The sequence below is a fragment of the Rattus norvegicus genome, chromosome 4 (genome assembly GCF_036323735.1).
Source record: "Rattus norvegicus strain BN/NHsdMcwi chromosome 4, GRCr8, whole genome shotgun sequence".
NCBI lineage: Eukaryota > Metazoa > Chordata > Mammalia > Rodentia > Muridae > Rattus > Rattus norvegicus.
Genome location: NC_086022.1, coordinates 182,726,675 through 182,742,156, shown reverse-complemented (window position 1 = coordinate 182,742,156; position 15,482 = coordinate 182,726,675). Strand labels below are relative to the sequence as shown.

Here is a 15,482-nt window from a genome sequence, read left to right as displayed (position 1 = left end):
AATTGATCTCCCTACTATCTTATTTGTTTGAATATGAATGACTGCCATAAACTCATAGATCATCAGGCAGTGGCATTATTGTGAGGTATGGCCTTTTTAGAGGAAGTATGTCACTGCAGGTGGGATTTGAGATTTCAAGTACTCAAGCCAGGCCCAATGTCACTTTTTCTTCCTTCTGCCTGCCAATCTAGATGTATGACTCTCAACTACCTCTCCCGCACCCTAGAGACACCACTGTGCTTCTTGCCATGTCTAAACCACTGAACTGTAGGACAGTCCCAATTAAATGTTTTCCTTTATAAAAATTGCCATGGTCATGGTGTCTCTTCACAGCAATAAAACACCACAGCTAAGACACACCTCTTTATTCTTCATACATCCATAACTTTTTTCAGATAGTTTCTTCTTTTTTCCTCTATGCTTCCAAAAATGCACATATCTCCCTTTAAAAGAAATCACTAGGCCAGTCCTGGTTGTGATATTCGGGAAGGATTTTTTAGCAATAAGGAAGACTGGCTGGCATCTAGTTTAGTAAAAACGTGAAAGTAGCTGTTGGAGCTCCCTCCACGCAGGCTGCTTTTACCCCCAGTGGGTAGGATCAGAGACTCGGAGGAGCCTCTAAACAGATGTGTTAACTCTCAGGTGAAAAGAGTGGGAAGGATGAAATGAGGAAGTCCACTGAAACCCCTGCTGCCAGAGAAGGGTTAAAGAAAAATCAAGACTTAATATAACTTCTCCCAAGACTGATTAGAAAACATAAACACACAAAATCCAGATTTTTTTGGGGGGGTGGGGCGGGTGAGCCTGGAGAGATGGCTCAGTGGTTAAGAACATTGGCTGTTCTTGCAGAGGACTGAGGTTCAGTTTCCATCACCCACACTGTCTGTAACTCTAGTTCCAAGGAATCCTACACCCTCTTCTTGCCTCCTCAGACACCAGGCATGCATTCAGGACACTTAGGTATACACAGACAAAACCCTCATATACATAAAAATAACAATAAATCTTAAAACAAAGCAATTCTGGTCTCGGAGAGACTTAACTTGGGGACCATGCCCCATGAGCCATGTCGAGAGCACTCCATGCTCTCTCTTTTCCTGGTTGTAGTTTAGCCAAGTTATCTTCTTCTTGTAGACCACGCATATTGACTCTAGCTTATGGTGTTTGTTGGCAGACTATTGTTCTACTCCAGGTCCCTCCCTCTTCCCTTCCTTCTCTGTATCAGGACAGGCTGATAAGAAAGCCAGGTGTTTTTTTCCACCAGCTGTCATTTCTGATCATAGGTTCCGGCCTTCACACCAGCCCCTTCCACAAACCACCATAAAATTCCGGTGAGCGGCAGGAGTCACAGGGACTCTCAGCCACTACCAAGACAGTACATATGGTAAGGAGCCTTAAGAAGACAGTCTGGTAGTTTCTAACAGAATCCAATGTACCCTTGATACATCCATTCATGAGAGTCTTTGTTTTTGCCTAAAGGGACTGAAATCCAAATTCAAGCCTGTCACAAATATTTGCCATTGCCTCAACTTAACAGAAGTCAGGAAGACTTTTATTGGAGGGACAGATAAACAGACTGTGTATCTAGATTAAACAGACTTCTATAACAAAAAAAAATGAGCTTCCAAGCATGAAAAGATTTGGAGGAAAGATACCAGAGTATGAAAAAAAAATAAATGAAACCAGTACCAGAGACTGAACTTTTATGTTCAGCTGTGACACTGCCCACAGAGAAGACCATGGGCTGAATCAGGGAGAGACTATGGAGAAGCATCAAGGACTTTGGTTTGGTGGAATTACCCTGTAGGCCACTAAAATGGAGGTGGGGGAACACACACCATTAGATATTTGTCCAAACTAATAGGAGTGCTACATCAGTACAAACTCTATTGTAAGTGTGTGTTTGTGTGTGCAAGGGCCTGTGTGTGTGCATATGTGTGTGTGTGAGCGTCTGTGTATATGTGTGTGCATGCATGTGTGTGCATGCATGTGTGTGTGTGTGTGAGCACGTGTGTGTGTGTGAGCACCTGTGTGTACGTGTGTGCATGCATGTGGGTGTGTGTGTTCATGTGTTTGAGCACCTGTGTATGTATGTGTAAGCACCTGTGTGTACATGTATGTGTGCATGCATGTATGTGTGCATAAGCACCTGTGTGTATGTGTGTGCATACACGTGGGGATGTGTATGTGTTTTGTGTATGCACATGTGTGTGTGTACCTGCACTTGTGTCTGCACAGCTGACTTTAGATCTCTTTCTCAATCACTCTCTGTATTGCTTTTTGAGGCAGGGTCTCACAACACAGAGCTGACCATTTCAGCTTGGTTGAATGATCTCCCAGAGTCCACCTACCTCTGCTTCCACAGCTCTGGAATTGCAGATATATGCCACCGTGCCTGGCTTTCTGTGTGTGTGCTGGGTCACAAGCGCAGGCTCTCCACCTTGGGTAGCAAGCACTGTTCACTGATCCATCTCCCCCAACCTGAATGTAGGAACTTTCTGTCCTTTTCACTCAATTTGCTGTGACTCTGACACTGCTACAGGAACTGCCTTAAGGTCAATGTGCTGTGAGGTCGCCGACTTTGCTGCCACGCTACAAATGTTAAGGCGAAAGCTCGCATCGCTAGAAGTATAAGAATTAAAAACCGTTTGAGCTTGTCTCAGAAAATAAGCAAGAAGTTTAGCCACAATTTAAAGAGAAATCTCTTTTCAAACACTCACAGATATCATAAATGTAATAGTGCTCAGAGTCCCAAAGGCTCCGGAGTCCAAGGACGAGGTGCCTGCTGAGGGCTTGCTTTGGAGAGGTGCCTTTAGCTGTCTGTGTTCTCATGGGGCAGAAAGAAACCTCTTCCAGTGCTCACTGTGGAGCTCAGGGTGCATTTGTTTATAAATGCAGAAGCGGGTGTCCAGGAAGGAGCCAGAGTGTTTATTCTGACATTTTCTTTGTTGCCATTTCCTCTTTCATTTTGTTGAATATTCCCCACCGTTAACTGCCATAAAACTGTTGCATAGTTAATGGGCCTCGCCCCTTAAATAAACTTAGATGCCTCCATGTTCCATCAGTGTTATTAGTTCAGTCACAAACGAGATAGAGATCTGTTGAGAGCTAAATAGGTAACAAAGGTCAGTTAGAGTCCAAACCCCGGGAGATGGTGTTGAAAGAACTCCAGGGCTCTGGAGTTATCAGAAGTCGGCTTGGTGAAAACTTGCATAGATCTTCCAACTCCTAACTAGTTGGAAGAGTCTTGGAGGAGGCTGTACACATAAAGCACACTCTGCCAGTCTTGGCACCCAGCAAGCACTGAATAAATGTGAATTGCTTTTCCTTTTCAAATAATTCTCCTTTAGTCCTTTGGGTTTTAGAACCTGAAAAATCTTGTAGGGACTTCAGACTTCATTAGCTTAATCTTTCTCTGTGTCTCTGTGTCTCTGTGTCTCTGTGTCTGTGTCTGTCTGTCTGTCTGTCTGTCTGTCTCTGTACATGAGAGAGGGAGGGAGAGAGAGAGAGAGAGAGAGAGAGAGAGAGAGAGAGAGAGAGAGAGAGAGAGAACACATGCTAGGCAAGTCCTCTCACTGAGCCACCTCCCCAGCACCTCTGATTTTTTTACTCAGAATATTCAGATTTATATTGTAAAAGGGACAATTTAATTTACTTCATTTGAAAAAGTATAACAAAACAGAATTTACTCATTTTTGCATCAAACGCGATGGAGGAGGTGAGAGACCACGAGAGTTTTCCCTCCCAGAAGGCACTTGTATGGCCACCTCTATCTATCCCCTTACCTTAAGACTTACCAGAGCCGCAATCAAGCCACACTTGACCAACTTTCTGATAAACCACAGGTCTTGCTTTACCAAGGAGTACTCCCAAGAGTCGAGAATTCATTGTCTCATTTTGCAAAGCAATGACAAGCTAGTCCTGGGAAGTAAGCACGGTTGCTGGGAGTGCTAGGGACTCCAAAACAACAAACTTAACTGTTTTTCTCCTCCACAGACAATCTTTAGTTCAAGTTGGTGACTTGAAAATGCCCCTCACAAGCATCCTGGAACCTTAATGTGACTAACTGAAAGCTTTGTCATGGGAATATGTGACTTTGTCAAATCAAGTGTCACCAGAGTTCCCTCAGCAGTTGTACTTTACACAGCAGCCTCAAAGTGGAGAATCTGATACCAAAGAAGGTGGGCCTACCAGAGCTCTGGGGCTTCTCTGAGCTTACACATGTGACCATCTCAAGGGGGGGTGTTTAATGATGAAGAGCCACCAGAAGCTCTTCACCTTGACCTGTTTTCAAGGGGTCAACTGCAGCTACTCATAACTTTGTGGCGCCTATTTTAGCTTACAGAACCATAGACACATCCTTACATGTTCATGGAGTAATGGCAGCTTGGCCGAAGTCTTCACTGGTAGATTGGAAAGATGTCAGAGTATCACTAGTTAGAAGATTCAGGGGTGTTTACTACTCTGCAAATGAACAGAATTGGAAAATTAAGGGTCAAGAATCAGGAGCTCAGGCTGGAGAGATGGCTTAGTTGACAAAGCGTTTGTCATGTAAGTGTATGGACCCGAGTTGCATCACAGACCTCACATAAAAAGCTAACTGTGTTGACACACACCTATAACCAACACTGGGAAAGTGGGAAACAGGAGGATCCCTGAGCTCAGTGGTCAGCCAGTCTACGTGGACGGACGCAAATCCCAAGGAGAGACTGTCTTGAGAAACCAAATGGATGACTCTTGAAGAATGATATTTATGGTTGACCTTGCACACACACACAAAAATACCCTCAAACCAGGTTGAGATCTTGTATGTAACGACTACAATAAAATGACAATGTTAACTCAGACTACAGTTTGCTTTAAGAGCAGAGATGTAAACAGTTTGTGTGAGACCCTTAGCAGAAGAACAGAACAAACAATATACTTTATCATTAGGCAAGAATGAGGAACCTCTGGGTTTATCTTCTTTATATTCAAAGGTCAATGAAGCCATACAACCAGAATGACGGTGCAGGAATGATGGTGCAGGATCTACCATCAAGCCAAGTGAAGTGAGTCTGAAATATGTAGAACAAGGGCCAGAAGATTGAGCCCAGGGGCCAGATCCCAGCTATAGCCTGCTGCTCTGAGTTTGGACAGAGCACAGCCAAACACATTAATGTACAGATCTTAGCTTCTGTTATGGGATAGTGACAGGCAGAGTCCAGGATCTAGGAGAGAACCACAGACTTGCCAAAGCCTTTGACATTTGTGAAGTGGATCTACACAGCAAATTCACTAGAAAACACGCAGAGTGGGCAAGGATGCTGTTGATAGCATGGGGAAGAACCACAGCTGCAGGACACAAATGTACCAGCTAGACCAAGGGGCACATTGTCTCCTGTAAGTTCTCACAGGAGCCTGGATGGGGGCGGGGGTGGTTCAATGGGTAGAGCACTCACCATGCAAGTTTAAGGACCTGAGTTTGAACCCTAAGTACTGTGGTAAAATCAGTTTGGGTCTGATGGCTGGCCTGAGAGTCCAGCAATCAGTGGTCAGAGGGAAGGGGTTCCTGGGGCAAACTGACTAGCTAGGTTGACAGAATCCCCAGGCTCTGGGTTCAGCAAGGAATCCTGGCTCAGTAGATAGAGACCGAGTGTGGAAAACACTCACTATCAACCTCTGACCTCCACATGAATGCTCTCACAAATGTACACCCCCATGCATCTACACATGTGGGCACACATACACAGGATTAGCATCCTTATAGACACATGAAGAAAAAAATCCTTATTTTCAGATAAGTGGTAAGATCCTTTGTAACTTCGTATACATCCACTTAAAATATTTGTGAGTTGTTGGGTTTAAAGACTTAAGTTTTATATCATATATATACATATACATGTGTATAGAAATATATGTTCATCATATTAAAGGTCTTTTAACAGAAAGTAAGATACATTCATGGAAGACATGAAATGATTGAAGAATACCTCAAATCAAGTGTTTTCATTTTTCAGACAAGCTTTCAGAAATGAAGAAAACTACATAAAAGGTTGTAGTTGATGTAATATGAAGGGATGCCAGACAAACTAAGATTATATAAAATGATTCTTATAAAAAAAAAAAGGCCAGGATGGTGCCTCATACCTGTAACCAGCACTGTGGAGGCTAAAACAGAGAGGTTCATTATATCTTTGGGTCTAGCCTGTGCTACATAGCTAGTTCCAGGACAGGCAGGGCTCCATAGGAAGACTGAGTCTCAAAGAATAAAGGTGGGAGAAGATGACATGAGTGTCTGTACTTGCTGGAGAGCGTATGAAACAATGGGTGGAAATTTCGAGAAAAATGCAGGGGAGCGCTGCTCTGAAGCACAGTGGCTTTGGAAGGACAAGGCTGTTCTGAACAGAAGCCAGGTCCACGCCCACCCATCTGAGATGGGAAAGCAAGCGATTGTGGCAAATGGAGATGAGATTGCATGTTTTTTGAGTCGAGCCTGAAATTACAAAATGGTCAATTTAACTTCGTCTCTAAAAAGAGCACACTGAACCGACTCACACAGAAGTCAATATGCAAGCTCCCAGCTGACCGGAAGAGACAAAGCTCTATTATTAAAATGCGTTATTATTCAACAGGCGAAACATGGAGCAGCCTAGAGATCTACCAATATGTGGATAGGGAAAGAAAGTGAGCTACTGTATGTTCTACCTGCTCCATGTAAGAATTTACTCAGGTGGGGGTTGGGGATTTAGCTCAGTGGTAGAGCACTTGCCTAGGAAGCACAAGGCCCTGGGTTCGGTTCCCAGCTCCGAAAAAAAGAACCAAAAAAAAAAAAAAGAATTTACTCAGGTGTAAAGAAGAACCAAGTCAAGACATTAGTGGGTAGGTAGATAGGACTGAGAATAACCGTGTTAGATAAAATAAGCCAGACCTCAGGCAGACAAATAGTGTATGTTTTACTCATAGATGAAAACTAGATATAAATATATATATATATATATATGCACACACATAGCTATATCAAACTTAAATTTGATTACTCAAGTTACACACACACACACACACACACACATGACATTGAACATGGAAAGGGAATTATGGGAGGGGGACAGGATAATGGAATGCATGTGACCTGAAAGAGAAGATTTTTGGGGGTGAAGAGGAGGAGGCCAGCAAGGAGAGAGGGAAATCTGGAGAGGAGTGCATACGTTATGCAATGCCAGCAATGACATGGTGTGGTGTATACCATTCATCTGAGACCCAGCCATACAACACTTTTGCAGTCTAACAGAAGTTCATCAGGTCGGGGAATTTTATCTTACTGGGGTGAGAAATGACCACATGACATCACTTAGTTAGGAACTGAAAGCTTTACAAAGCAGATCTTTTAGATAAGGGAAAGCTGAGGCCGTAGGGGAGTTTGTCCTTGCGTTTCATCTGAGGCCCACACTGGTGGCTCCCGTTCTCCAGCGCTGTATGTTGCTTGTTTCCTGTGTCCTGACTGAATGGGTCGATGAGAAAAGGACATGGGAGAGCACGGGAAAGCTCCAGTAAAGACATTCAGACAGCCGCCACCGTGTGAGAGGGCCTCAGTTTCTCAGGAAAATCCACATTTCAGATGCATCAGATCCAACTGTTACAGTCACAAGTTTAGAGTTCAAAAGGGCCTCTGGCACAGAATATGTCCCGTGACGAATGTTCCGACGCACACTTGACATAGGACAAGTGAGATAAACGTGTTCTCGTTATCCTAGTTTCAGCTGATGGGATTATTACGTGTGTCGAAAGAAACGCAAGTGGAAAGAGGTTCCATTAGGTGATAGTGTATCACAAGGCTGTATGTGCCTTACAGGCCTCCTTGATGAAGTAGAAGACAGGAATATTGCAAATGGGAAGAAACCGAAAGATAAGAGTAGCTGAGAATCACTTAAAAAGAGAGACACCTTGGGGATGAGCTTCTGAGGCTGAGAGAAAAGAGGTCAGGGTAAGAATGTCTGAGGGACATCAGCCGGGCTCGCACCCCTCATTTCCCATCACATGGAGAATTTAACCCAGAGGAGAGGGGTGTTAAAGGACAGGAGAGAGTTTTAACTGAGCATCTTAAACTTTGAGGGTCAGAGGAAGATAACAGAAAATGCCCACCAAGGTCAAATATCTTCCTCTCCAAAGATGGCAAATCGGAGCTTCACAGGTCTTTGGCCTGTGTGTATAATTTCAGGCAGTGTGAAAACCAGTCCAGAAGTACAGCTCTCAGGCTCCGGGCAGAGTGTAAGGAGGTGGAAACAGCTTAATTTGCCCACGGCATCCTTATTCTAAGCTTGACCTGATCTCCCTCAGGACTACAAATTCAAATTGATTTCTGTGCCCTGGATAGATAATTATCCTGGTGGAGTTATGTAAGGTTCTTTACAGAGGAGGATTGGTCTCTTGGAGCTATTTTGACCTTTGTGCTGATTATACATACATACATACATACATACATACATACATACATATATATATATATGTGCCACAAAACATCACCCCCTTAGGGTGTACAGTTATCCAGGTGCATTAGCAATGACCTCAGATACCATTTTCACCACTTCTCAGATCTCTGTACTGGCTCATATTTGGACACATTTCTCTATACGGCTTCCTCTAAAATGTTGACCTGGTGTAGATTCCGAGTTAACATTCGCCTGGATTTAAGTTAGTCATGCAAAGGAAAAGTACAATGTGTTTGGTGTGCAGTACATGAACAATAGTAAGATAAACATAGGTATTATTGACAAGAAAGGATTCTGGGGAAATCTCCAATTTCAGCTCATGGAAAAATTTGAGGATGCATTACTCAAAAATACTATGGGTGGATCTCATATCAATTTGAGTTTTGAAATAGGGTCTCACTCTGGACCCTAGGTTTGACCTGAAACTCATAGCAACTGTCTGGCCTCAGTCCTCTGAGTGCTAGGGTTACAGGTGTGAATGAGCACCTGGCCAATATGATGCTCTTAACTGTATAACATTTAATTTCAATGAATGATTCTTAAATCTAAACTTCAAAAGAGTAATGTAAAGTTGTCTGCTTCCTAAGTTTTATGTATTTTAAAAATCATTTATTTATTATATATAAGTACACTGTAGCTGTCTTAGACACACTAGAAGAGGGCATCAGATCTCATTACAGATAGTTGTGAGCCACCATGCGATTGTTGGGTTTTTGAACGCAGGACCTAAGTTTTATGTATTTTAAAATAAATGCTAAGTAGAAATGTGGTTTAACATTTTCTAGATGATCAGGAACTGGTTGAGGTTCAAGGGAATAGCTACTAGACAGACACAGCTTTACATGGGAATCATGCTAGTTGTATGCAGTAGTGCACACCTGTAATTTAGTTCTTAGGAGTTGGAGGGGAGAAGATAGCTGGATTGAGTTCAGTCCAAAATGTGGTTACAAAATGTGACCTTGTCTCAAGGCAGGTAAACAAAAAGCAAGCATAAGCACACACACATATATAATCACACACGATTCAAATTGTACACATGTATACCCTTCATAGCTATACATTCATACACCCCAACCCCCCACATTAACATATACACCCTCACATAGACAAACACACACACATCAACCCTTCATATACACACACCCCAACCCCCACATATATACATATACCCCAACCCCACATACACACATTAACATATACACCTCCACATAGACAAACACATATACATACACACACCCCTTCATATATATGTACACACATATGTATACATTACATTCTAATCCCCTACATATACATATTTATATACATACATAGTCCCCATACTCTATAAATCCACATACACTCATTCACACAGATGCATATATACCCATATGTACATTCACAAATATATATACACATTTACATGTACACATACCTATATACATATACATTCATGCACATATTCACACATACACACATACACATATATACAAATTTAAATATATATACACACATATATACATACACACATACACACATTCACATATATACATATACACATATACATATAACATACACACATACACATATTCACATACATATTACTCCTCACATATATACACATATAAACACATTTACATCTATATCCTCCATATACATACATACACATCCCCTAACATACACATACACACCCTCTATATATACACATATACACGTACATACATATATACACTCATCCTCCCACATAAATATGTACACATCTATGCACACACACATATTCATATATACCCACACACACTCATTCATATATACACACACCTACTCATATACGCCCATATACACACATATATGCACACTCACATATACACTCATAAACAAACATTTACATATACACATATATATACACACAATAGACATATATACATATTCACATATGCATTTAAACAGACACAAACACATTCACATGTATATACATATACATATACACACACTCACACATATACATCTACATAATACACACTCAAGTATACATATACATACATATATACACAAATATACACACATACATATGTATACACATTTACATATGTACACACATTTATAAATTTACCCACACATATACACATCCCAACAATATGTGCCCAATTCTACACATCCACTAATCCACCATGCATACATACATATATACATACAAGCACCCATAATTATAACATTCACATACACACCCACCCACACAATACACACAACACATATGCACATTTACACATATACCTGCATAGACACACATACATACACATATACACACATTCGCATATGCATATATACAGATGACACACACACACATATAATGCCTGGAACATTAGAGCAAGCATTTTCTTCCCTCTCTCACACCACCACAGGTATGGTGGTGTTGTAATCCTCTTTCTATACATGGGACTAGTAAGTGGGAAAATTTAGATACTTTCTCAGGAAATTCCAACGTTTGCAACCCTTTGTACTTCATGACTATAAATAGAGTGGATGGATGGATGTTTTCAGCCCTGGCTATTTCAGGAGTATTAATGGTGTTAATGGACAGGCAGATGGGTAGATCCTCTCATTAAATATTCATGTAGATTTAGGGACATCTTGGGAATTGAAGAAAGGAGTGGTTCCCTAGAGCAAGCACCCCTCTCTAGAAGTCCTCATGGGTCCAGAATCTACTATTGGAAGATTAGGAAGTCTGTTTAGACCTTCAGTGTGCAGTGCAGGAGCTTTCAGGGGCTCCTTGGGTAGTGAGTGTGTGGGACAACAGATGTGCACTGCCACGCACATCTTCTTCTCCCTCCCTTCATGGCTTCCTTCTCCCTCCCTTCATGGCTTTTGCTCACAGTTGAGATCTGTCTGTCTCCTGGAGAGAACGTGAAGTTGAACGCCTCAGACTTGCTGCAATTGGTGTGCAGTTGAAAGCTGATGGCTGACCATGCTGCATCCACCGTGTGAGGACAGCGATGTCCTGTGGAGCTAGCTGGGTCTACACATGTATGAACTGGTGCTACTGTAGGCTAGGTACCACAGATGCACTCCTGTCTCCCACCTGGAAGCCATGTTTATGCCTCCGGTACCTTGTGAAGTGTGTGTGTGTGTGTGTGTGTGTGTGTGTGTGTGTGTGCAGGAGGGAACTCTAGGACAGCTGTCTCTGCATTGGCTTCCTATGCTGACTGCGAGGAAACTATGTGATACACCCCAGCTTTCAGCCTAAAACATGCCACTGGATCAGGGGTGAGCAGAGCCCAGGCAGAGTTCCTAGTGACATCCTCCCTCTGTCCTCATTAGCCCACAGGGGCTGTTTGTGCAACAGTTGGTTCTAGCAAAGACAGAGTAAGTTAGCACACTTAAGAAAGTGCTTGTGAAGGCCATGACTACAGCCAGATGGCTCATTGCTCTGTAGATTACTGGGTTTCTTTGCAGCAGGCCTCCCTCATCTTGCCTCCCTCACCCAGCTGAAATAGTGAGATTTGGTCCAAGGACTGAAATGTCAGGCTTGGGCCAAAAGCCTCTGACTCCGCCTCTAAACGCTTTGGCTCCATTCACTGTTGCACCATTCACAGAGTCTCTCAGGCTCTTGGCCTGGGTAAATAAAATCAGCTCACCACCATCAGGTGTCTGGTCCTAGGGGGGAAACGTGGCCTGTTGCTTCATTTTGTGAGAAAACCACAGGCTACCTGTCAACCTTGCATAACCCAGCTGATGACGGATAAGACTTTAGCGTGGCTAAACAGGATCTCTGGTAGTTTGTTCAAGAATGCATCTAAAGGTTGGAGACACTCAGTGGAGAGCACCTGCTAAGCTTGCACAGGCTCTGGGTTCGAGTCCCAGAACTGGGGAAAATCATAATACGGATAACATAACATGATAATGCTCAACAGTAGTTGCCCCTTTCAGAGCCAAACCTATTACTTAGTTCTTTTAAAAATGCTAATACGATTTATGTAAAATCGAGCTTTCCTTCTTCCTCTTCTCCCTCACCCCCTCCTCCTTTCCCCACCATCTTTCAATTACATCCCTCGGGTAAAAGTGCAAATGAGCACGGAGCCGTGAAGGCAGGATGCAGACGGCTTCGATGGATAGTTGGCAGATGAACAATCTCAGGGAAGTCATGCCTGTGTGGCAGGCAGTTCCTCATGGAATTGCTCAGTTTGTCTGTGGCGTGTGGGATATGTTCACTGCATGGACTACAGCCTCGATGACAGCATGGCAGGTTAAAGTTCTTACTTTAGAATGCTCTAGGCTGGTCCTTAGTGGAGATCATCTAGACTTTATTTTCTCCACATGAAAATGAAGTACTTTCCCACTTAAAGAGCTCTCTCTTTTCCAGGTTGAAAACGTGAGGCAAACATCACTAAACATTGTTCCCAATGTTGTTTCTTTCCTCTGGCAAGTGATGTGTTCTCTCTCCGTCCTTGGTTAAACTTAGCTGGAATTCTGATTCCTGAACTTCAAGAGTTTAATGTCAGGCTGGTGGTTTGGGGAGACACGTAAAACTCAGAAAATTAACTAAGGAAAACAAAAGGATTCTCTCCTTAAAACAATCTTATTTTGTGGGTATGTATTATTTGGTACAGATGTGTGTGTGTGTGTGTGTGTGTGTGTGTGTGTGTGTGTGTGTGTGTGGTGTGCGCGCACACGTGCATGCACACGTATGTAGAGGTCAGAGGTCAACTCAGTTTCTCTCCACCTTGTATTTTGAGACAGGGCTTCTTACTGAACTTGAAGTTTACTGATTCAGCTAGCTTGGTTGATCAAGAAAGCTCTAGCGGTTGGTTTCCACCTCCCCAGTACTGGGGTTACAAGTGTGCACTACCATGGTCATTTTTAAGGGGGTTGTGTCTTCATTATTGTGTGGCACTGCCCCCCAACCCCCTGCCCTGGACTCCTTCCTTTAACAATAATCTATGTTATTAAAGCACAGCATCTTTTATACAATAGGAATCAAACCTTCTTTTAAAACAAATTTGCAAGCCATCGCATGGGGAAACAGTAATCAAGGAACTTACATTTTAGAGATGAAGATATTAAACAATTATCCCAGGGCCGGACAGGAGGCATGGCCCTGAGGTCCCAGAGGTCCCGAGTTTGGTTCCCAGCTCCTACATGGCAGCTCCCAACTGCCTGTAACTCCATATCCAAAGGATCCAATCCTCTTGTTGCTTCCTTGGGTACCTTCATGCATGTAATACATACACACATGTGCAGGCAAAACACTCACATACATGAAATCTAGAAACATTTAAAAGCCAATTACTTCCTATGTCTAGCAGTTTGGGAGCTTGCAAGGCATTGCATAGCCCAGTTTGACATTTCCATAATTTAGAAGTTTCAGTTTCTAGGTTTTAGATTTGGGGATTTTGTTCCATTTTAAAAATATTTTGCTCTAGGATTTCAATGAGATGAACACGAAGTTACTATTGTTTTTAATCTGGAAGACTTAATATTTGGTCCTGAAGTGAACTTTGGAGATTTTAAGATGATCTCTGGATAAGGGTAGGTGCCTCTGATGGTTACTTCATAATCAATATCCTGTTCTTCATGTCCAGTAATGGGATGACCAGGATACCACTAGGATCACCTGCCAGTAACTGAAGGTCCTCTTAACTGTAACCTCACAGTATTGTCAATCACAATTTGTTTTCTCTGCCAATCCAGGGCTCCTCTAACCACACACTTGCTTCTCACAGAGCTGACCCAAAGTTCGCCAGCTCCTAATGAGCCTGGTCATGAGCCAGGATCAGAGGAAGGATTTCCCCAACATCTATGTTTGCTCTTCAGTGACCCCTTATCACTGATCCCACCTTCTGGTACTTTCTGGAATCCTACATAAAGAACTGCTTGAGGATTATGACTTTGTGATGTGCCATCTCTTCAAGAACTCACAGTCACCAACTTCCCTAGCAGTGCTTGCCCCTATGTGAAGTTTAACAGTCTGCAAGCCGACAGCTCCCATCACTGGATATAGCCACACACCAGGTAGACTTACTCACCTACAGTAAACATCCTTATTGAGTAAATCAACACTTGTTAATGTAGATGAAAGTCTCTAAATAAGTCAGCATGTAAAGTGTCGGAATAATTCATAAGCTGTGTCTTGAATGTAGAATTTATTTGACAACTCTGAACAGATGGCTTGATCAGAACTGTCAGGGTCAAGCACCTCTGGGTGAATTCAGCTACAGGAGGAAACGTGGAGTGGGCTGGGTGCTAACAATAGAAGAATGGGTGCTAAAACAAAGATGTGTGGAAAGTCATGTGTGAGTAAAATGTATGAGTTTATACATTGAGATGAGTAGACAAAATAGAAGCGGGAAGAGTAAGTAGCTGAGGTCCTGCTGGAAGCTCAGACAGAATAAAGTTATAGAAAAGGTGGGCTGGGAGACACGGACTGGGAAGAGGTGGCTGGGGAGCGATGGGCTGGGGTCAGAGGGGTTGGGGAAAGATGGGCTGGGGTCAGAGGGGTTGGGGAGAGATGGGCTGGGGTGAGATGAACTGGGGTGAGAGGGACTGGAGAGAAGTGTGATGGAGAGAGAGTGCAGTCACTGTCTTGTATGAAAACTTGGGTTTGATTTCTAGAACATAGAGAAAGAATCTGAGAACCATGGTGCATGCCTGTAATTCCTGTGCTAGGAAATTGGAGCCAGCCGGATCCTTGGGGCTTGCTGGCTGGAGCCTAGCATTCTCTCTCTCTCTCTCTCTCTCTCTCTCTCTCTCTCTCTCTCTCTCACACACACACACACACACACACACACACGTGCGTACAACCTTCAGGAAGGACAGAAGTGTCAGTGTTCGGCAGGGGAAGGTGATTCATCCTCTTAGATAAGAAGGAAAAGAGGTAAAGTCGATGGGGGCCTGAACAGAAGCCGCCACAGATCTGCCTCTGTGGAATGAAAGTCCTGCGTTGCCTGTAAAGCCAAACTTAAAGGAAAGGAGTTTGAAGATAGGTAAGTGTCTGTAATGACTGCTCCAAGTAAGATGGGAAACACCAGAAAACAGTGAAGA

At 43.0% G+C, this 15,482-nt stretch overlaps 1 protein-coding gene across 2 annotated transcripts in view; it reads right to left on the bottom strand.

Moving 5' to 3' along the window:
* Far2 (fatty acyl CoA reductase 2) overlaps positions 1-15,482 on the bottom strand; it is a 113,792-nt gene that overhangs the window by 77,134 nt on the left and 21,176 nt on the right. The window contains exons 1-2 of one of the 2 annotated variants that reach the window (XM_039108896.2): positions 2,721-3,212; positions 2,352-2,622 (exon numbers count right to left, since the gene is read on the bottom strand). The gene's annotated coding sequence lies outside the window, so the exon portion shown is untranslated. 2 annotated transcript variants of the gene reach the window in all.